The 24,621-nt window shown below is 29.6% G+C and overlaps 1 protein-coding gene across 2 annotated transcripts in view; it reads right to left on the bottom strand.

The window, feature by feature from the left end:
* LOC107437530 (orphan steroid hormone receptor 2) overlaps positions 1-24,621 on the bottom strand; it is a 123,517-nt gene that overhangs the window by 83,267 nt on the left and 15,629 nt on the right. For both annotated transcript variants that reach the window (XM_043040090.2, XM_071187938.1), the window contains exon 2: positions 19,178-19,366. The gene's annotated coding sequence lies outside the window, so the exon portion shown is untranslated. The remainder of the gene's footprint in view (positions 1-19,177; positions 19,367-24,621) is intronic.

Genomic DNA, 24,621 nt, shown 5'->3' with positions numbered 1-24,621 from the left:
GACCAGCTCACCAGGGCGTAGTGTGTCGGCGTAACAGCCAGTAAAACAAACCAAGACAATGAAATCTACTATGCATGGAAACGAAATCGTGAAAGTAAAAATCTTCATCAATTCAAATTCTTTAACATCGTAGGTTAAACACGCTATTAAGAAATAAAAAAAAACAATGGACTATTATTGGTCGCTGCAAGAATAGATAAAATTTTGCTTACTCATTTGGTTGATCGACATTGTAAAGTTTTATGTCATCACTGTTATTCATAGTAAATGCAATTTACGGTTTGCGTTTAATAAATGTATAGGTATTCAGTGGTTTATTCATATTCATTGAATTTTACGATCAATAATTTTTTTTCTTCTAATGACTTGATTTTTCACGTATTAAAACCAATCTTAATAGTTCAAATGGTTGACTTAAAATATGCTAATCATTTTTTAACTCAAACTCGTACTTCCTCTTATGTACTTTTTTTTTACCTCCAAATTTTTGACCACCAAAATATAGGCGAGGGAGATAGCCATATATGGAAATTATGGTCACTACAGCTTAGTCAGGGAAGTGGTTGATTTTCACGTATTAAAACCAATCTTAATAGTTCAAATGGTTGACTTAAAATATGCTAATTATTTTTTAACTCAAACTCAAAAACGTACTTCCTTTTATGTACCTTTTTTTTATCTCCAAATTTTTGACCACCAAAATATAGGAGAAAGAGATAGCCATACATGGAAATCATGGTCACAATAGCTTAGCCAGGGAAGTGGTCAAAAGTTTATGCTTCTCATGCTAATTTCACTTTTTGAGTTATATTTCAGCAATATAATTGCTTTATATTTCGCGGCATATCAGAAACATTTTAAGCGTATCGAAATTTTTTTTGCACGCACTTATCCAAACATAATGTCATGCCAAAAAAAAATAATTTTTAATATTTATTTCTATTTTATTTAATAATGGTCAAAAAAATTTTGAATTACAGTAAACAAATTTGTAAATTATTTTAAACTAAGTTTATCTAAGTAAATAATAAAATAAAATATTTGAACGTAATTGGTTGGTCGAATAGTATTTTAAAAACGTAATAGTAATCGAAAAGTTAACTATTAGGTTAATAGAATAAAAATCGAATAGTTTTTTAAGAACCTATAAATACAGCTTTTTTAAAAATTTTATAACTCAGAAAATATTCCGCTGATTTCGTTTAACACTAGAAAGACTGAAACTTAGTATATACCTATATTGCCCAAAAGCAGTCAAAACGATTGCATTGTGAAAGAATGACAAATGCGTTAAGAAATTNTATAAATACAGCTTTTTTAAAAATTTTATAACTCAGAAAATATTCCGCTGATTTCGTTTAACACTAGAAAGACTGAAACTTAGTATATACCTATATTGCCCAAAAGCAGTAAAAACGACTGCATTGTGAAAGAATGACTAATGTGTTAAGAAATTTGTTTAATTAATTTTTTATATTATTTACAGTTATATAACAAGTTATTAGTAAATATTAACAATGAAAAATTTACTTCACTTGAAAAGAAAATATTAATTTATGCATTATTATTTGTACATTTTTTGCAAATGAAAACGCAGTTAAAAAGCAGTCAAAATGACTTTTTTAGGCAACCTAGTGTTAAATTTGTATTTTGTCATTTGAATTACTTTGTTTAAAATGGTGCAAAAATTTGAATACCTTACAATTCAAAATTTTCAGATCATTTTTAAGAAAAATGCTAATAAATAGTAATTTAAAAGAATTATTTTTAAAAAGAATTATTTTTTGCATCGGATTATCTTTAAAATTGTGAGTAAAAGTTAAGTTTTTCGATTCGCTGAATATGTTTCTAATTCGTTTAAAAGTTTATAGCTAAAAATTGAAATTGTATTTTTTTGTGAAAATTGGAAAAAAAGAAATTGTGTAAACTCATGTTTGTGAAAATTGCAACATCATGCATCATTGCAAATTGAACCAAACTTATATTAAATGTAAGATATACAAATAAATAGAATAACAAAGCGAGCGTAGAGAGAGAACTCGCTCCTTATCTGCCGTTTGTCCCATGTACATGAAGGACTGTATGCGGTAAACGGTTAATTAGTGGTCAACATGCCACGTCAAAAGCAGACAACGCCATCTGAACAACTAACGGAGTTCGCATCAGGTCGTCAGAGGAGGGATTTTCGTATCGAAAAATCTCAGCCCGCACGCAGTGTTATGCCACTACAAGTGATACGTGTTTGGACACAGGAGAAACAAACAAGGCGAAAACCTGGCAGTGGGGCAAGCAATAGAACATTAGTATGGAAGGACAGACACTTCATCCGCATGGCAGTGATTTAAGGAGCAGCGTTCTCTCGTGTACGGCTCCCCATTCTTTGATGTATTCCAGGTGTTATATTTTAGCAGGATAATGCCCGTGCACATGTTTTAAAACTGCACAAGTCGTTATCAGTTTGCAACAGATTTTGCTTCTTCTATGTTCGCTTATTCTCCGGATATGTCACCCAAAGAGTATGTCTAGATTTCATCTGTCAGTGACACACTCGTAGAATGCCATTTCCCAGAATGCCATGAGGTATGCATGCAGGCTCTCATAGCTCAGCGTAACAGACATCAAAACACTGATTTCCGACTTTTTTGTTTGTTTGTAAATTTGATCGTTTATCTATCACTATCAGTAATATTCGGAATAAATTTTATTAATTTCTGATAATTTCTTCCCAGTGTTGCAATTTTTACAAACATCAGTGAATATGTATTAAGGGGCCAGAATTTTCCATCGCTCTCCTGATAAAATCATTGGGATCATACATTGGGCCATATTTTGATGGTGAAAAATTCAAATCCATAAAAAAAGGTAATTAGAGAACGTACGTTTTCGCGTCTGATAATGTAACTTAATAAATAATTAAAACTAAATAATTAGCATATTTGAGATCAACCTTTGAATCATTATTGGCACATATTAATAAATGAAAATTCGCTAAATAAAACAAAAGTTATTCATATTTTTATATACACTATTGGCCATTAAAATTGCTACACCAGGAAGGCGACACACCACGAGCGCAAAATTTGCAGGACGGATACAGCATGTTGAGGTATGCAAATGATTAGCTTATCAGCGCATTCATGGAAAGCAGGCGGCGGTAGCGACACCTACACCGTGTATAAAAGAAGAGATTTGACAGTAAGTTTCCCATACAGAAATTAAATTTGAGCGTTGTTCTTGGGTGAAAAAGTTTTTGTTTTGCCTCCTGTAAGAAGGAGAAATTCCTACCAGCACGTGTCTGAGTTTGATCGAGATCCCCTGATTGTTAGCAAAATATGGAATCGATGCGATGGGTTCATGACGGTCATATGGAACACCGCGCAGGAACTCAGCAGCCCCGCATCACTAACAGCCGAGGAGACAGACATGTTATCCACATGGCCTTAAGGGATCGTACAGCTACGTCACCAACCCTGAGTCAACAAATGGGGTCATTTGCAAGACAATAAGCGTCTGGACGAACAGTTCGACGACGTTTGCAGAAGCATGGACTGTCAGCAAGGCGACCATGTTTTCGGCTACCCTTGACGCTGCATCGTAGGCAGGAACGCCTCAAATGGTGTGATCAACGACGAACCTGGACGCAGGAATGGCATTACGTTGTTTTTTCAGACGAATCCAGGTTCAGTATACAGCATCATGATGGCCGTATCCATCATGATGCTGTATACTGAACGACGGCTTGGCGACATGGAGGAGAACGCCCATTGGCAGCTTGCATTTGTCATCGTCATACTGGCCCATCACCTGGTGTAATGGTAAGGGGTGCCATTGGATACACGTCTCGATCACCTCTTGTTCGCATTGCCGGCACTTTGAACTGTAGTCATTACATTTCTGATGTGTTAGGGTCAGTTGCTCTACCTTATCCTCGAGGCCTCTATAACGCTACGTTTCAGCAGGACAATGCACGACCGCATGCTGCCCGCACTGTCCTGACACAGAACATGTTCGCCTGTTGCCCTGGTCAGCACGTTCTCTTGATCTCTCACCAATTGAAAACGTCTGGTCAATGATTGCCGAACGACTGGCACGCCACCACTTGTCAGTCACTACGGTCGATGAATTGTAGGATAATGTTGAAGCTGCATGGAATGTTGTACCCATCCATGCTATCCAATCTCTGTTCGACTCGATGCCCAGGAGAATAACTGCTGTTATTGCTGCCAGGGGAGGCTGCTTTGAGTACCGATTCCTTAAGATTTATACATCTAAATATCCTGAAAATTTAATCACTTGTTCTTTTAATTATAATGTATGTGCCCAATAAATATCATTTTGTTATTTGCATTCCTTCCTGGTGTAGCAATTTTTATAGACAGTAGTGTATATATACATGGATTTGAAAAATCTTTTGACAATCTTATGTCCTTTCTCCGATTTATTTAGGATCTTTGGGTAAGTAATTTTGAAGTTTTAGCTAAGCAAATTTATCCTAGTGAATTAATTCTTAACAAGCCTAATATTTGAAATCTTTCAGCAGATTTTCAAGATTTAACTCTTTAAAATAAATGACAAATTTCACTTAACAAAAGAAATTATTTTAACTCTATTTTAACTCTAAATTTAGCTAATAAGATTTCTCCAATAATATTACCGATCAAATTCTTAGTTATTACAAAAATAATTCCAATTCTAAAACATTTTTAACAGAGACTGATAATTTTAAATCAGATATAAGTAATAAAAATTTTCCATATTCATTCTTTCAATTTCATTTTAATATAACTTAAAACAACTTAGAACAAGATTTTTTCTGAATACAGTATCAGTTCTGATTTATTTTTAAGGTAGAAACTAGTTATGATAAACTATTCCGAAAGTCACTGGATTAAATAATTTTGATGTATGACCTTTTATACTGTATTAATTAATTCATTAAGTAAACTTCTAATTTGCAATTCTTCTAATTCCTTTATTAAAGAGTTTTAAATCTTTATTGTACAGTGTAATAAACAGTTTACTTTTTTATTTAATTTATTTATTTTTCGCAAATACGAGGATAAGGACTCTAACCTAAAAACAACACCCCTGATGAATGCTGGTAACACTTTTAGACATAACTGTTATGAGGGAATGCATGAATGAAGGATAAAGTCTAAAAATGGATTTTTATACATATATGTGGGCTCTGACTTATAAACAGTCACCCTATGAGAGAAGGAAAGCTAGTAAAATGGTTTATTCCAAGTTTGTGTTTTTATGTTAAGTCTTACAAATATTACTAATATGAATGTTTTTTTGTTTTTTTTTTAATGATTTTTATAAACTTCTTTTTCCTATTATGGGCTTCTGTTATTTACATTTTTCCAAACATTATTATTCTTAAAGTATTTTTTTCTCTCACAGAACTAAAATTTAATTTTCCTTTTTTAACGATTATTTTATACAATAGAGCTAAAAGCACATACTTTTATTTTATTTTTCTCAGCTAATTTTGTTAACTGATAGATTAGTCAATCTATTTTTAACGAATTTTTATTATAATTTACTTTATATCGGTAAGATTGTTTTCTACCTTTTTTTTTCTTACATTTTAAATTCATACACAATTCTTCATTACAAATACATTACTAATTTTTTCTTCTTTTTTTCGAAATGCGTCTCTATTATATGGGGTGGGGAAAAAATAATGGAAACACTTTTATACTAACACATTTTTTCATACTCAAGGGTCTGTCCAGACATTTTGTAAAAGGTCCGTTTTCTGTGAAATTGTAAAAAAACTACTGACATTCTTTCAACCAGGGTCCTGCTTTTATGAATTTGAGCAAATAGGGTCCGGTTATTGCAAAAAACTTTTTCAAGGAGTTCTTAAATTGTAAATAGATACAAGATTATGCTCAGCACTGTAAAATTATAATTAAAAAAATTTAAATTTCAAAAATAAACAGCAATTGCTGCTTCTAAATTAGAGATGCAACAGACAAATATTTGGTATTTAGCCTACACTGCTGAACGCAGAATATTCATTTCGAACGAATAAAGGAAGAAGCGCCTGCAGAAGACAAAACTTAGTTCGTTTACATCTATCTGTCTTTCTTTCCCCCCACTCCCGTGGGAAGGGTTTATTCGATTAACAAAACAATAATGAAGATAAACAAACTTGTGAAGGGTCCGATTAAAAGAAAAATAATTTTGTGAAGGGTCCGTTTTTAAGTTATAATATTTTGTGAAGGGTCAGGTTTTATGAAAAGATATTTTGTGAAGGGTCCGTTAACGGACCCAAATTTCTTCTAAACAGACCCCTGACTATTCTCAAGAAATACTTAACGAAACATTTTTAAACTTAAGAAGTGTTTAGATCATGCTATTTCTTATACTTAGCAATGAAGTTTAAAGCTTTAAGAGGCTTGATGTACCGATAATAAAATACAAGCGGAAAATAGTGATTTTGAACACCCTATGCCAAAAAATGTACCAATAAACTTGTAACAATTATTTTGGTTATTAATTGTAACAATTGCACCTAGCTTGAATATTTATGGAGATATGGACATTTTTATTAGTCTTGTAATTTTGAACCCAATCCAGAAGACAAGGGAACTTGTTGATCAATTATTGGAAGAAAGTTGCGTTCGTGGAGGGCTTTTCGATGGAATTAACCCGCATTTGCGTTACATGGAGAGAAAAACCAACCATGAAAATCTCTTATGGTTAGCTTGACGGCAAGGGGACTCTAACATATGATCCATCTACTACTGAGAATATTTTGCGCCAGCACTGCGGTCGGTGCAAACTGGGCACGGAATTCATATCGACCAGCCATCGCTTGGATTCAGACCCGGGTCTTTTTATTGGAAGGCGAGTGCTCTCCTGAGCCACCACGGCTTCATTTGAGACTTTTGAAGAATATGACGTATGGACTACATTCTCCTATATTTTTAAAGAATTCCATCAAGATTTATTTTTGTCCCATATTATAAGAAAAGGTCCTATGTCAGTTCCTTAAAATAGTTAAATCACTTTAAAACTAGAGCTGATTGGATATTTTCGAAGTCATTTTCATGTTCAGGACCTTGATTAAGTAGAGAATAACTAGTTTCGTTCTTTTGGCTATCGAAATCAAACAGACAAAAAANAGTCTCGATCACCTCTTGTTCGCATTGCCGGCACTTTGAACTGTAGTCATTACATTTCTGATGTGTTAGGGTCAGTTGCTCTACCTTATCCTCGAGGCCTCTATAACGCTACGTTTCAGCAGGACAATGCACGACCGCATGCTGCCCGCACTGTCCTGACACAGAACATGTTCGCCTGTTGCCCTGGTCAGCACGTTCTCTTGATCTCTCACCAATTGAAAACGTCTGGTCAATGATTGCCGAACGACTGGCACGCCACCACTTGTCAGTCACTACGGTCGATGAATTGTAGGATAATGTTGAAGCTGCATGGAATGTTGTACCCATCCATGCTATCCAATCTCTGTTCGACTCGATGCCCAGGAGAATAACTGCTGTTATTGCTGCCAGGGGAGGCTGCTTTGAGTACCGATTCCTTAAGATTTATACATCTAAATATCCTGAAAATTTAATCACTTGTTCTTTTAATTATAATGTATGTGCCCAATAAATATCATTTTGTTATTTGCATTCCTTCCTGGTGTAGCAATTTTTATAGACAGTAGTGTATATATACATGGATTTGAAAAATCTTTTGACAATCTTATGTCCTTTCTCCGATTTATTTAGGATCTTTGGGTAAGTAATTTTGAAGTTTTAGCTAAGCAAATTTATCCTAGTGAATTAATTCTTAACAAGCCTAATATTTGAAATCTTTCAGCAGATTTTCAAGATTTAACTCTTTAAAATAAATGACAAATTTCACTTAACAAAAGAAATTATTTTAACTCTATTTTAACTCTAAATTTAGCTAATAAGATTTCTCCAATAATATTACCGATCAAATTCTTAGTTATTACAAAAATAATTCCAATTCTAAAACATTTTTAACAGAGACTGATAATTTTAAATCAGATATAAGTAATAAAAATTTTCCATATTCATTCTTTCAATTTCATTTTAATATAACTTAAAACAACTTAGAACAAGATTTTTTCTGAATACAGTATCAGTTCTGATTTATTTTTAAGGTAGAAACTAGTTATGATAAACTATTCCGAAAGTCACTGGATTAAATAATTTTGATGTATGACCTTTTATACTGTATTAATTAATTCATTAAGTAAACTTCTAATTTGCAATTCTTCTAATTCCTTTATTAAAGAGTTTTAAATCTTTATTGTATAGTGTAATAAACAGTTTACTTCTTTACTTATTTATTTTTCGCAAATAAGTGGATAAGGACTCTAACCTATAAACAACACCCCCGATGAATGCTGGCAACACTTTCAGACATAACTGTTATGAGGGAATGTATGAATGAAGGATAAAGTCTAAAAATGGATTTTTATACATATATGTGGGCTCTGACTTATAAACAGTCCCCCTATGAAAGAAGGAAAGTTAGTAAAATGGTTTATTCCAAGTTTGTGTTTTTATGATTTTTATAAACTTCTTTTTCCTATTATGGGCGTCTGTTACTTAAATTTTTCCAAACATTATTATTCTTAAAGTATTTTTTTATAGATGGCAGTACTGAAATTTAATTTTCTTTTTTTACCAAGTATTTTATACAATAGAGCTAAAAGCACGTACTTTATTTTTTTCTCAGCAAATTTTGTTAACTGATAGATTAGTCAATCTATTTTTAACGCATTTTTTATTATAATTTACTTTATATAGGTAAGTTTGCTTTCTGCTTTTTTTTTCTTACATTTTAAACTCATTATCTACAAATACATTATTAATTTTTTCTTCTTTTTTTCGAAATGTCTCTTCGTTACACATATATATATATATGTACAGGGGATGGGGACAAAATAATGGAAACACTTTTATACTAACACATTTTTTCTTATTTCTCAAGAAATACTTAGCGAAACATTTTTTAACTTCAGAAGTGTTTAGATCATGCGATTTCTTATACTTAGCAATGAAGTTTAAAGCTTTAAGAGGTTTGACATACCGATAATAAATTACAAACGGAAATTAGTGTTTTTGAACACCCTATGCCAAAAAATGTACCAATAAACTTGCAACAATATTTTTGGTTATTAATTGTAACAATTGCACCTAGCTTGAATATTCATGGATATATGGACATTTTAATTAGTCTTGTAATTTTGAACTCAATCCAGAAGACTAGGGAACTCATTGATCAATTATTGGAAGAAAGTTACTTTCGAAGAGGGATTTTTGATGGAACTAACCCGCAATTGCGTTACATGGAGAGAAATACCAACCATGAAAATCTCTTACGGTTAGCTTGACGACAAGGGGACTCTTAACTCATGATTTTTTGAGTCAGTGCTGGCGCAAACTATTCACTACTGAGAATAGTTTGCGCCAGCACTGAGGTCGGTGCAATCCAGGCACGAAGTTCATATTGATCAGCCATCACTTGGATTCAGACCCGAGTCTCTTCATTAGAAGGCGAGTGCTCTCCTGAGCCACAACGGCTTAATTTGAGACATTTGAAGAATATGACGTATTGACTAGATCCTCCTATATTTTTAAAGAATTCTATCAAGGTTTATTTTTGTCCCATATTATAAGAAAAGGTCCCATGTCAGTTCCTTAAAATAGTTAAATCACTTTAAAACTAGAGCTGATTGGATATTTTCGAAGTCATTTTCATGTTCAGGGCCTTGATTAGGTAGATAACAGCTAGTTTCGTTCTTGTAACATTTTAATATGGTCTATTGAAATCAAACAGACAACAACAACAACAACAAAAAAAAAATGTTGAGCATAGTTCCTGAAGATGGTTCTTCAAACTATTTTTCAATTTCAACCAAATATACGTAGTTGAAATTAAAACAACATATTGAACTGCCAACCCAAGAATGAGACAAAATATGCATCATCTAATAAATATAAATTTCGATGAAAACGATACATTTAGATAGTGACCCGTATTTATAAAAATCACGTATAACATCCCGGACAATCAAAACAAGCCACCTTCAAAATCGTTCTGGTCAATTTAAGTTACCTCTTTCTTTCAGAAAAAGAGTAATTGCTATTAGGTGTAAGATATATTTGTAAATAAACTGGGCGATATCAGCCCAGGCATAGAGGACCTTGATTAGGGTCGATGTCGTTAAATTGCAAACATTGAAAAAGCTACATATGCGCATAAAAAAGAAATCAAAATTGCTCCCACGCTGCAGGGTCACCACGCCCCATGAATGTGGACCACAAACAATCTTTTTTCCAGCAGGCAACCTTGAAAAGTCATAAGGAAGTCAGACCGGACTTTTGGATAGATGCTTAAGTCCCTAAAGCAGTTCCTGTCCCTTAGGCTAAGTCCGACCTCGTAACACTTGCAAATNAAATTAAAATATTCTTATGATATTTTTTATAGCAAACTCATTCATAAGCTTTCAACTATAAAATTCTATTTAATATTGTATAGATATTTTATTTTTCTTGCAACGAAATAGAAATTCCTTTTTATATCAACTAATATTTCTTTCAGTGTGACTTAATAGTTGGATACTTCATTCTAAATTATGTTAAAATGACTAGTTAAGTATACCACGAAAATACTGTATCTATTTTCAAAAAAGTTTGTTTTGTTCACGTTTGTTTTTCGGTAGAAGGAAAAAAAGGTACCGGTTAAAAGGATCCCTGGAAAATAAGGTCCGGTAAAAAGGTACCTCAACAGGGAAAATGTGTAGGGAAATTTCATGTGAAGCATTCTCTGCATCAAGAAAGCTTCTCTCTCGATTTCCTCAGTTGATTTAGATTGGCTAATTAAAGTAAGGGGGATATTCAGAGGTGCGTATTTCTTTTTTAAGAGGGGTTTTATTTAACATGTCCTTTTTTTTAATACAGTTACGTTATTTTCTATTTTTCAAATTATTTTTTGTAGAAGGGCACGATTTTGTAGAAACGATTTCTTACATCATGAAAGTTTTTCTTACTATTTTAACAGACATAATTTAGTTTCCTAATTGAGGGATATTGAGTGGAACATATTTATTTTCTTTCTTTTTTTAAGAGGGTTTAATTTTGATGCTTTTTTGTGAAAGATATAATTTTCCATTTCAGATTATTTTTGTTGTAGAAGGAGCTGAAATAATTCCCTGCATCATAAACGTTTCCTCGCTACTTTAACAGTTAATATTTAGATTTTCGAATTGAGGAATGAAAAAGGTACTTTTGAGTCAGACGTCATTTTTTTTCTTATTTTTATTTAAGAGTGGGAGCTTAAAAAAAAAAATTTCAATTTTACTATTTTATTTTCTAACTATTTTTTTGGTAAAAAGTTCTTTAACGATTCTTAGTATCATGAAAGTTTTTCTCGCTAATTTATCAGCTATGATTCAGATTAGCTTATGATTATGGCAAAGGGAGGGAACTTTCATGTAAAATTCTCTTATTTTAAAGGGTTATTTTATGTATTTTAATTTATCATTTTAAATATTCTCCTAAAAATGAGAAATTTTAAATGTCCTATCCAAACACTTTGTATTGTTAAAAAACTACACTGAATAATGTGTAAAAGTATTTTCAACAATTTAAAGCATTTAAAAGTAAAACTAAATTTTGTTTTAAAAAAAAAATCCCAATTATCTATTGACATTTGCAAGGTTTAAAAAAAATTATTGTTATTAAATTTTGATCTTTAATGTCGAGTGTAGATTTTTATTTTCTTATTAGGAAAAAAAAAAAACTGACTTAAAGTTGTTTTTTAATTGTAAAATAGAATGACATAAACAAGAATAAAATTATAAGTCATCAAGGGGAAAAAACCATTTTAATGTTATCACTTTTCCTACTTCCATTTTTTCATTTCCAACTATAATTTTATACAAGATTACTATCGAATGTTACCTCCTACCATTAATCGAATTCAACTTAAGGTCGGCGGTAATGACCTTCAGAACTTTTCTATCATATCAACATAATGAAGCATTGCCAAACAACGGATATGACTGAGTGAATTTTCGAACGAAACTATCAAAAACTGGTAAAATAATAATTTTTGAAAGAAGTTAGTGGGAAGATTATATTACAAACAACAATAACATAAAAACTTTAACATAAAACAAAACCACCTCGATGCTATGTGATAAATATTCGTTTCAAAAAAAATTATGTTTCAATAAAAATTAAGTTTTTTTTAATAAAGTTTCAATCAAATAAACGAATTTTAACAATTATTTATGGGGGGTAACTAGTATTAACAAAGCAGCAAGCGTAGCAAAATGTAGAAATTCTTCCACTTCATACCACTTTACAGAAATTTAAAGAAACAGCAGTCCAATTTTTATAGTAACATAATGAGATAATTGGGCTTCATTTTTTGATAAAGCATTTATTTTTTAATTTTATTTAATTTATTTTTTTTTAATTTTATTTTATTATTTTTTTTTTATTTGAAGTGCAGTTTAATTTTAAAATTGAAATAAACTATTTTTAATTGCTTCCCAAAATGGGAGTTTATTAGCGAGCAATATTATGTCAAAGCACCAGACATTTAAATCCAAATTCAAAGTTTATTTTCTTCGAATTAAATACGAATTTTAAATAAAAAATTAAAATGTTTTTTTAAAACAAAAGTTTGATTTAAAAAAAAAAACATAAAAATAATTTAAAAACTACACTTAACATTTCAAATATGTAGTATATATTAGTGTTTAATTCCTAGAAAGTATGTTTTTATGTTAGTTAAACTTTTAATTTTGATTCGAATATCAAATAAGTTGTCTTAATGTTGCACATCATAAAATTTGAATTTTACGAAAAATTAAGAAATTTTGATTTCTAAATTTTGAAAATGTGTGTTTGAAAAATGGTATATTTTAATTATAAAATCAAATTGTACTTTTTGTTTTAAATAAAATAAAATTCTTTAATAAAATATATTAACTTACTATTTTTGAACTATTTTTTAATTAGAGTACTGCATTAAAAATTCTGCAATTGTTCATGAATGCATCACACGTGTTCATAAAAATATCCTCAAGTTTGTAAACGTTTTCCACAAATTTAAATACCTGCAATAAGTTTTAAAATGAATGAACGAAAGTTTAAAAAATATAGTTTGTTAGTACAATAAAAACAAGTATAATAAGACAAAAAGAAAAAAAAAGTAAACAAAGCAACAAAAAAAATCTTTTGGTAAAGAAATTATTTTCAAAATTTTATTATAATAACATAAAATAAAAAAAAGATACGTTTATCAAGTAGAGTAAAAGTAAGAAATTACATATTTTGTCAAAATTAAAGCGAAAACTCCATGCGAAAACGCTATTTTAAGACGGGGGCGGGGGACTTCTTTTTATATTTGATAAAAATAAATTTAGAATATTAAATGACAGAATTCTACTAAAAAAGACGGTCTTTTTTCAAAACAAAAAAAGAATATTATTTTCTTATTAGTAATTTTGTGTATGTTTGTTTGTTTATCTAGGAAGTTGGAGGGAATTTCGACTGTTCATTAGTTTCACTTGCACCATTTAGGAAATAATATTAACTTGTAATATCAGGTAAAAAGCGCCGGTTGAAATTTGAGCACTGTAATTCATCTGAAAGTATTTGAAATTTTGATTGACGATTTTTATTTCGTGATAAATTTGCTTGCACAATTTAATCGTAACTAGCATTTATATCAGGCATATAACTCCTGGTGAAATTCGAGAACTCTAGATAGTCGGCAAGTGATCGGAATTAATTCTATTTAGCATTAAAATAATGATAAATTCTGTTTGTTGTGGTATTAAAAAAATGATTGAAACTTGCTTTATTATCTGGAAAGAAATGCCGATCTGAGTGCTCGAGCTAGTAATTTGAGTGTATTGAGTGAGTGCTACCTCTAGTCCGAGAGTAATTGCAAAATTCTATCCACACAGAAACGAAAGCGGTTAATAAAAACGTAGTAAAAAATAACGTGTNTTACACATACCTATGATGACCTGGAGAAGTAATTAAAATTTACAAATGTCTTTTTTTCTTGAGTTTATGATTATAACAACTAAAGAAAAAATGGCATAATGTGTCTGTAATGTAGACAACTGGTAGACAAATGTGTAATGTAGACAACTGATAAAAAATTAATATTAATTATAATCATGATTATAAGCTTATAAAGTATCTCTCTGGCCTTCCCTTACAAACAAATAAAATAAACTGTGTTTTTAAGTTCCACCTTTGAAAATTTGATTTCCGGAAACTTCTGTGATCAATGATTTTTTTAAACGTCTGGACCTTCAATCTCCGGAAACTTCTGGATCACTGTTAGCGAAAAATCCGGAAATCCGGATTTTTTCCGGAGCACAATCAGCCCTGATTTAAAGTTTAACAGAGTATGTAATTAATGCAGTTTCTATTACACATAGATGTTTTTGATTACATTTATTGTTCTTAATTGATTAATCGATATACATTTCTCAATGCCATTATGTTTAAGGGTATTTTTCAATAAATATTTTGCCAATTTGTTAAAAATAATAATAAAAAAAAAACTAAATGTAAAACAAACTAATATAACATTAGACTTCCTTTTCAATTTTAGATAAAAGTAATAAAAATTTGAAGAAGTTATGAGACCCGTTATTAATAAATGAAATTGAGGATATTTAAAAGAGAAAAAAAATTGTACTGGAATTAATTTTTTATAAATTATGCGCCCTTCTAAAGATGCACCCGGTGACAAATGTCCCCTTCCATCTAGCTACGCCATTGTTTCAAACAAATGAATATTTAAGTTCTGACTGCTTTTTTTTTATGCCAATTAATATTTTTATTTTTCACAGTTAAAATTTAATAGTTAAATATAAAAATCATTTCATTTCATTACCTATAGCAAAAGTTGATCTTCTAAATTTTTTTAAAAATTATAGTGCTATTTAGTGCATGCTTTGTAATAAAAAATAATTTTTGTAATAAAACTTTACAAGTCATACTCTTTAATAATCCACATCAATATCAAAACTTTTCATTCCACTATATTATTTTAGTGATCTAATAAAATATGTTTAATATGTTAATAAGGTTTAATTAAACAGGTTAAGAAATAATTATACATGATGAAAAATGTTAATAAACCCGTACTTTTGTAATTTTTTTCTGGTTGGAACATCATTTCAGACCATGTTCAACAGTTTTAACATTATTTCCCAATGTTTTTTTAGACATATGAAGGGCTTAATTATAATTAAATGATTAGTGATAATCTACACTTTGTTTCAAGGGTGACATTTTACGTCTAACTATTACTTAGTATTATTTCGGTACGGTATAGCTACTTTAAAAGTACTTATTTGGTAAAAGGTAATTTACATATTAGAACCATGCACTGTGCTTTCAAGATAATAATTTGAATATTTTCTCATTAGCCTGCAAACTGAGAATAAAATAGATCAAAATAACTTTAAATGGAAATGTTTTATATTGCTACCATTCTACTTGTTTATTATGTAGTTTAAAGTCATTTAAATAAAAAAACTTTTTTTCTGCAAGTACTAAAAAGACAGCTTTTACGATAAAAACAAAATGTTCCTTCTAAACTATTTTAAGTTTAAATAAAGTTAAAATTTTACATTAAGGTTAGGTTTGTTATTTACGATGAACCATTTTTGATAATTATACATTTGAATATAGATTATACATTTTAGGATAAAAATTCGAAGAGACATTCAACTGAATTTAAGTAAATTAGTTTTATAACCTATTCTACGATAACCTGAAATAAAAACTATGCTTTATATTTTTTTCCAACAAGTTTTTAATTGAGAAAATTTTGAAATCCCTAACACTTATTTGAAGTGTTCACGTTATAGCATTTGCACTCTTAACGTCTTAACTTGTTGTCAAACGAGTGACTTTCTAAAAGAGTAGTCAACTGCTTGATAACAAATGCACTTGGAAGTTTCTTCCACTCCAAAAACACTCAAAGATTGTAAACTAGTTTCTTCATCCACTGAGATCTGCGAAATTTAACTTGTTGAAAAAATAAATTCATGCTGAATAGTTAAATAAAATTAAAAATAATATCTTTTCTCAAGAAAATTCATTTTTTTCAAAAATAACACTTCTTAGAACTCTTTTCTTTTTAAATCGATCTTCATTTAAAAAAGACTTTCTTTAGGAAGTTATTGTAACTTAGTTATTCAGAATAATTTTTTTTCCATTTAGTTCATTATAAATAATATTTGAATCTTTTTACAAAATAGGACACTGTTATTTTATAATTCTAATAATTCTTAGCAGTCAAAGTGACAATCTCTCTCTCTCTTTATTTATTTATTTTTTAAAAAAAGTGAGATAATCTTCCTCCTTTTTCTTATTTTAATCTACACGCTTTCTTAAAAATGAAATTTATATAATATTGCTAATAGGATGAAAATAAACGTTGACAGTTTTTATTCATTTTAAAGATAACTTCTTTTCAGAATTAAAAATTGCTACATTTGAAATAAAAATGATGTAGCGAAAAATATCACGATAGATGTCGAAGACTAGAAACAACTTTATTTGGAAAAATACTCCAAGAAACTAAAGTTAGCTGGTTAATTTAACAACAATTGTAAAACGTTTAGAAAATAAACATAAAAATGCTTTAGAAAAGAATATCAACTGTCACAAAGAACGGGAAGAGGTAGGTGGTTCACTATTTCATTATCTCAGTAATAAAGGAATTAGGGTAGGACTGACATGCTGAAAGGAGATAAAATCCCCAGGAGACACTATCGATCGAAGTTTCCACCCAATCCCTTTTAAAATTGCCTTCTAAGTTTTAGAGGCATTTCCCAATAGCTAAAATGGTACTAACCTTACACTCCATTCTTAAGAGAAATAAATTTTTTTTAGAAAAATATGCATAGTAATTGCTATAAGATGGTCGTATAATATTTCCACTAATCAAATACTCTACATAAATGCAATTATTCCATACATATTCAAATATTCAATAAACAAACATTCGATGGACTTTTCTGAAAAGTAATAATATATTTTCACGATTTTTAAAGTTATGTTACGTGATTTTTAAAATGTATTATTTAACTTTTAAATTTTTTTTTCTTGCATGGATCACTTTACACCACGGTGCGACAAAAAAAAAAAAATTAAATAAATAAATAAATTAAAAAAGTAAAATTTTTTGTGACATGTAATTTAATTTTGTGACAATTTCAATGCAGTAATTAAAAAGTTGAAATTAAAAATATTCCATATATATTCAAATATTCGACATATATTCAATAAACAAATATTCGACGGACTTTTCTGAAAAGTATTAATATATTTTGGTAATTTTTGCACGATTTTTAAAGTTATGTTACATGATTTTTAAAATGTATTATTTAACTTAAAAAAATTTTTTTTTGATTTTTTTTGCATGGATCATTTTACACCACGGTACTACAAAATAAATAAATAAATAAAAAAAAGTAACATTTTTTGTGACATGTCATTTAATTTTGTGACAATTTCAATGCAGTAATTAAAAATTTGATGGGTTGTAACTAATATTACGAACGCTTTATTTCTATTCACAGATGTATTTTGAAGTTATAATTTAAGTTTAATTACTTTTCTTAAAAACTTAGAACATTATTTATCATATAGCAAGTTAAATGAGTTAAAAAAAAAACTGAATGATAAATAAAATTGTTATTAATCAGAGTTGAGATGCCACAACTATTGTTTAATAAAAGTTTTTGTGTTGTGGGGTAAAATAATTGCACTGAACAACTTGAAAGATTTTATGTGAGTAAAATTATTTGCTTTCTATATTTTCATATAATAACTAGATTTTGCATCAGAGTAACTTGGCAGTGCATACAACATGACAAATATAGTTGTTGTTGCTAATTTACGTCGCACTAGAGCTGCACAATGGGCTATTGGCGACGGTCTGGGAAACATCCCGGAGGATGATCCGAAGACATGCCATCACAATTTTAATCCTCTGCGGAGGGGATGGCACCCCCGCTTCGGTAGCCCGACGACCTGCGCGCGAAGTCGAGCACTTTACGGTAGCACAGTTTAACGAGGACCAATACCGCACACCCTCGGTCCCTACGCAGACTGATCCAAGTGGTCACCCACCCGCACACTGACCGCAGCCAGTGATCTGTTGGGAACCGTGTCTTAACGATCAGTCCACTGCGGGACACATGACAAATGTAAATCGGTTGTTTATAAACCTGCTTTTAATGAAACGGGATGCTTTTATTTGAGAAAAAAAATTACAATGATTCGCATTAACGAATAAATTCATAGTTGACTGAATCTATTAAAATGTCAAGATTACTTTACAACAAATTACTTTACATTACGGTTAAAACGCAAAACATAAATATACTCTATTCTACAAGAGGAAATAATCCATTCTACTCAAAATCAGTAAACAAAATTTTTCGCAAATCTCATTTATTTATTTCATTTCACTTTTAGTGTAACAAAAATTAACTATTCTTGAAACTTATCCTTGAACGTATTGAAGCAGTACTTTAAAAGAAACGGAATAGTAAAATAAGAATTTTTTAAAAAGTATTTCTAGGTGAAAAATATCAAAATGTAATGAAAAAAATTATTTTTCCACATGACAACTTGAAAGATGGCATTGTCGTACAAAAAAATAAAGAAAGATATCGTACTCAAAGCTGCAAGCGTTTAATAATTAATAACAAAACATAACAAAAAATTAAAGCTACTAACGTAAAACACGTAATACTTTTTTCTAAAAGACAACCTAAAAGACGAAATTAGCATATATAACAAGAAATTGAATAATATCGTACTTATAGCTGCAAGTGATTAATAATTANAGGTATTTATTATTTTTGTAGTAGAGGATAGTCTACTTTACTCGTCTGTCAATTAATACTAATAATATATTGGATTTTTTGTTAGTTAAAAATAGTTAAGTAAAAAATGTTACAATTGACCCCACTCTCCCCCATATATAACAAGAAATTGAATAATATCGTACTCATAGCTGCAAGTGTTTAATAATTAATTTCAAAAATATTATGCTTTTATCTTACGTTAATAAAACAATAAAGTATTCATAAAATACTATGAATTAAAAATACACTTACTTAATAATAAAAATTCCGTAAAATCTTCCTAACGGCTAAGAAAGGAAAATCCACGTAGACTTTCATATGAACGATAATTCCTATGGGTATGGATAACCCATCGATATTTTGGAAAATGATAATTTAGCATTTTTCACCAACTACACACCACTTCTTTATTCAGAATAAAAAATACATCGGTATAGATACCTGAAAGACAAAATCAAAAAAATATGATGCACACTTTTACTAAACACAACACATTACATTATCATTACATTTAATCGACATCTCATTCACACATAACCATAATTTACCAAAGTTTTAACTATTAATTTTGCATGATTCATTAAATTTATTTTTAAAGCAAAACAACAGCGTCATAGTCAATAAAAACTGTTTTTTAAGTATATGAGCTAAAACTAATTTAAAATGCAACTGAATCTCTAAATAGCATAAATAGCTATATGATAATAAATAATAAACAAAGTTCAAATATAAAATAAATTTTGTAATAAAATAAGTTCAACATAGAGAGCATAAGTTGTTTAAAAAAAATAACTTTATTATCTTCGGATTTCTTTTCTTTTCGCTTATTTGTGGACTTTTCCAGCATAAAAAGTGTTGTAACGAAAAAAAAGTTAAGCATTAAGAGCATATATTTAGACCAGCAAACGGACACCAAGATTTTCCTTTTTTTGAACTACATATATCAGAGATGCCACAAGCGACAAAAATTGTAAAAAGTTGTAGAAACTCAATTCATTTTTGTTTATTTATTATCGCTTTTATTATTCAATCATAACTACCACAATAGCAAACATTTCAGATTTTTGATATTTATTAACGTTCATTGTTAAACAGAAAAAACAAATGCTAGAAGAAGTTGCTAAGTTTAATCTTTTTTAATAAAATTTTGTATTTTATTAGTCACCACTTTTTGCTTTTTTAATGATTCGATTATCTTTTGATTTACCATCTTGTCTTCTTATTTTTCCATGCCCTGATTCAGTTAAATTTATGTGCTCATTTTATTCCAGTTTTATCTCTTAATTTCATCTTAATCTTTGATTATTTAATGGAGAAAATGAAACATATCAAAGACTTAAAAGTTTTATTTATTTACGTTTACAGTTGCTACACATGTGATTATTTGAAACAAGTCAAGTTTGAAACAATCATAAACAGTAAACGAATCTACATAAATTGGAAAAGCTGATGTTGTCCGTTTTATGGTAGATGTAAAAGATTCGTACATGATCTGAGAAAGTAAGATTGGCATTGACCTCAAAAGTTTTCAGGTTATTATAATAAAACAGTGCGGATTAGAATTTTGAAGGACATCGAAAATATCGCTGTCAAATATTTTGAGAGAAAACTTGTCTACAATAATAGAATAATAATTCATTCGCAATAAATGTTTTCATATGATAGGTGTGCTTTTAAAATGTAGTGCTTCAAAAATCATTACAGGTTGTATTATTACGCAGATAATAATTAAATTATACCTGCATTATAAATTACAATAATGAATTAAACTTTAAGAATATGTCCCTAAAATAACACAATTTTTTGAAAATCTATTTAAAACAGAAAAAAATTGGACACGTTGGATTTGATGCGTTCTGCTTATAAAACGAAAAAAGTTTTTCGAAACAATTTTCAAAATGAGTTACTAAGCTCATCAATGGATGGCGCTACTGACTGGAAAACCTTCGTTGTTTTTGGGATTGAAACATGCTGTAGCTACTACCACTGGTATATTAAATAACGAGTTGCCTCTTGGCTAATACAAAGTATAAAACTACAGTACATATAAGCCTACAAATTGTGCTAACTGCACTTAAAACTAGAACAATAGGCAAAGTAATTACGAACTCTTTTGTACAATTTCGAACATAAATTAAGAACAATGCTTTCCAAAAACAAATTAAATAAATAATAATAACAAATGAAAATTTATAGCTTTTATTCAAATCATCATATAAATTAAATTGGGTCACCAAAAAAAAAAAAAACTACATAATATTCATTTTTAGATAATTTTCCTTAATTAACATACTGTTTGCAACATATTACAGTCCCAAATACAATAAACTAAATTTAATAAATAAACCTTAGGCTGTCGTATTGTATACATTCACTTAAAAATAACACTAATTGATGGGAATTAAAAGCACAATTATTGGTACAAGATGTGATAAGAAATCAAAAATAAAAGCGCTAACTTAATGTTGCAAGAAAATAAATAATAAAATAAAATAACAAAAATAAGTTTAATGAGTTATTTTTTTATTGAAATTTTAAGTGATTAGTTAGTAATGACTTTGTTCTTTACCCTGTATGTGATTATTCTCATGCTCAGAAATATTTTTCAAGGAAAAAAAGTTATTTACATTACTGAGATCAAACATGTTATTATGTTATGAACTAACAAATATTAAATGAATTGAGAACAGGATAAGGAAAAATCGTCTGTAATTTACTAAATATATCGTTTGATAAAACAAAAATGTAAGAAATCGTTTTACGTGACAGTGGGTTACATTTTTAGCCATGTATTTATCGAAAAAAATCGTCTGCTATATTTTTTAATTATATATTTTGTAAGTCAAAAACTCCAACAAAACTTGTATTTCTCAATTTTAGAAACATTTATGTTTAACCCTGATCGTTAAAATTCGTCGCACTCTTGTTATATTAATTTAAAGCAGCAAAAGTAAACATTTGCTACACTAGTTTTAAAACAACATGTAAAGCAAGAAATAATTAAAGCGTTGTCATAATCACAGAAAAAAAATTCCTAGCAGTGTTATAATAACAAACCGTAAATAATTCAAATCTCATTTAAAGCGTTTCATTTGAAAAATTAATCAAAATAAAAGAAATTTTTTTTAAATATTAATTAAAACAACTCGCTATGAATGGCTTGCCATGATTTTTCATAATACTGCGAAAAAATAAATTTAAGAAAGATACATCTTCTTAAATAAGAATTATGAAACTGAAGTTTTCTAATCGTGATACTTGTCTAAAGAGATCGGTAGAAATATATTTTTTTAATTTATCTACAGTATATGTACTGTTTTTGTTCTTGAGTCTTATTTCATCACCAAATTCCATCCAACCCTCTTTTTTTTCAAGTTAGTTCTTCAATTATAGATAAGAGTTTCCGTTCAGTCCGGATTGAATCGGATATACGATCACACAGAATTAAATTAAAAATGAATCTATTACATCAATGCTTGTATGAAATCGAATCAGAGAATTAATTTTTCAAAAACTCTTTCCACAAAGGTTAAGAAGAACATTAACTGAACACTTTAAATGAAAAATTCAATTCAAAACGATAATAACCATTAGAGATGTAACGGGCTCACTCCGGCTTCGGACTTATTTCAAACTAATAAAATGTATAAAAATCGTCCCCTACGAGTTTTACACCTGCATTACTAAAAACCGCTATTATATTTTCTCATTTACTTATTGCGTTGCAATGGCAATTAGTAAATAAAATGAAGATGTCTAGCCAAATTATTCAACAAAAAATAAGCACCTTTTAAACTTTTTTCAAGCACACTCATATTTTTAAGCACTTTAAAAAAATATCATAACTAGGCAGGGTTGGAAAGCTTTTGACAATTTACGGTTTTATCCGCCATGTCAAAAAAAAAAAAAACCTTTTGTCATTGTTTTTGACAATTGTCAAAAATTTTTAAATCATGTAAATCGAATGGCGTTTTCATACGCTACAGACTGACGATGCGGCGAAATAGATTGGGGTTGAATTAATTGTGAAAACGTTGAATAGAACAATGTGAAGTGTCTTTCTGCATAATTCGTAGCGAAAATCAACAGGGTAAAGGAAAAATCTTAATTTAGAAAAGGGAAAATTAAGCACTTTTTAAAAACACCCAATGAAAAAAGCACCTTCAAGGGCTTTTAAAAAACGAAAATAAGCACCTTTAAGCACTTTTTAAAAATGCTACGTTCCCTGACACTTTCTAAAGAATGTATAGTCTTCAAAAATCGTGTCATTCAACGCAGTTACCATATGAAAATTTGGTTTGATTGCTAACCTCAAACTAGAGATAAAGAATAGAGAAAAATAATTCTCATAAATGAAAATGTTTTAATTAATATGAAAATCCACAAAATTTTAAAGAACCTCGCCACTCTTTATGATGTACTAAATTTTTTTAATTCTATGATTGGAATTTGTGCGAATAAGACACGTCTGATTTTCGAGAAACATTAGTTAGCATATGCTTCGAGTTAATGATACTTTTCTGGATCTAGCAGAAAACATCAAATATTAAATATTCTAATATAAGCCACCTCAGCCCAAAACTGAAAGTATTCAAACGGCATCATAATATGCTTAGACTACTTAAAAAGTGAATCATTTTGGACGCAAGCCAACTTCTATTATAAAATCCGCCAAAGAAACTTAAGATATTTGATTTATTAATATGAGCTGCTTAACAACGGCTGAGAATTTATTTTTTATTTCTCGACTAAGTAGATTTTAAAAATGTATTGAATACCACGTTAGTTTTTCTTGTTTCAACACGATTTCTCTAAAACATTGGCTAATACGCAAACTGGTTTATTTTTTGTGTAGTCAAAATTGACTACCTTTAAGGCTGTTTTTCTGAGGCTCTGTTCAGAGATCGCAGAAGTATCTCAAAAGTAAGGGGAGGGGGATCTCTCCCTCACTACATAATATATATATTATTAATATTATCGGTACTGAATTGTCGGTACCTCACAAAAATGGCAATCAAGAATTCGAATTCCGAAAAATTTCGAAGCATGATTCGAATTGTTTCAAAATCAAAATAAAAGATAATTTCTCATTTAAAGGCATTTTCTTTAATTCTGTTTTACTATTCTTTTTTAAAATCATTTGACCAAGAATTTTCCCCATTGATCAGCAATAGGTATTTGCCGATCAATAGTGAAAAGCAATAGGTATATACGAGAGCCTATAGCTGATCCCCTTTGATCAGCAATAGGCTCTCGTATTTGCATCGTATGGTAGCAGTTTTCGCAAAAGAAATGTTAAAACTTGATTGAAATAGATATATTTTTTTCAGAATTCAGGCACAAAATGTATCAATTTTTAATAATTGTGAATTTAATCACACAAATATTGAGTAAAAAATTGTAATCTATGAAGGGTCTCATCAATTATAAAATGCGCGTGAGCTGAAGCTCCCTCCACTCCCCCCCCCTCTACCGCGGTCCCTGGCTCTGTCGTCACACGAAATAACGCTTTTTTAGCAAATATTAATTTTCATATTCCGCGAGTTTAAACTTGAAAGTCATTCAAGATAGTCGGGTCAAGTTTGGCCCATCTTTAGCCTAAGCTCACTATACTTATAAAGAAAATGGCCCAAAACGTCACTATAAGGAAAAGTCAGTTCTTTGAAAATGGAAAGTGTTTGTGATCTGCTTCTTTA

The sequence above is a fragment of the Parasteatoda tepidariorum genome, chromosome X1 (genome assembly GCF_043381705.1).
Source record: "Parasteatoda tepidariorum isolate YZ-2023 chromosome X1, CAS_Ptep_4.0, whole genome shotgun sequence".
NCBI lineage: Eukaryota > Metazoa > Arthropoda > Arachnida > Araneae > Theridiidae > Parasteatoda > Parasteatoda tepidariorum.
This window is presented reverse-complemented; position numbering and strand designations above follow the sequence as displayed.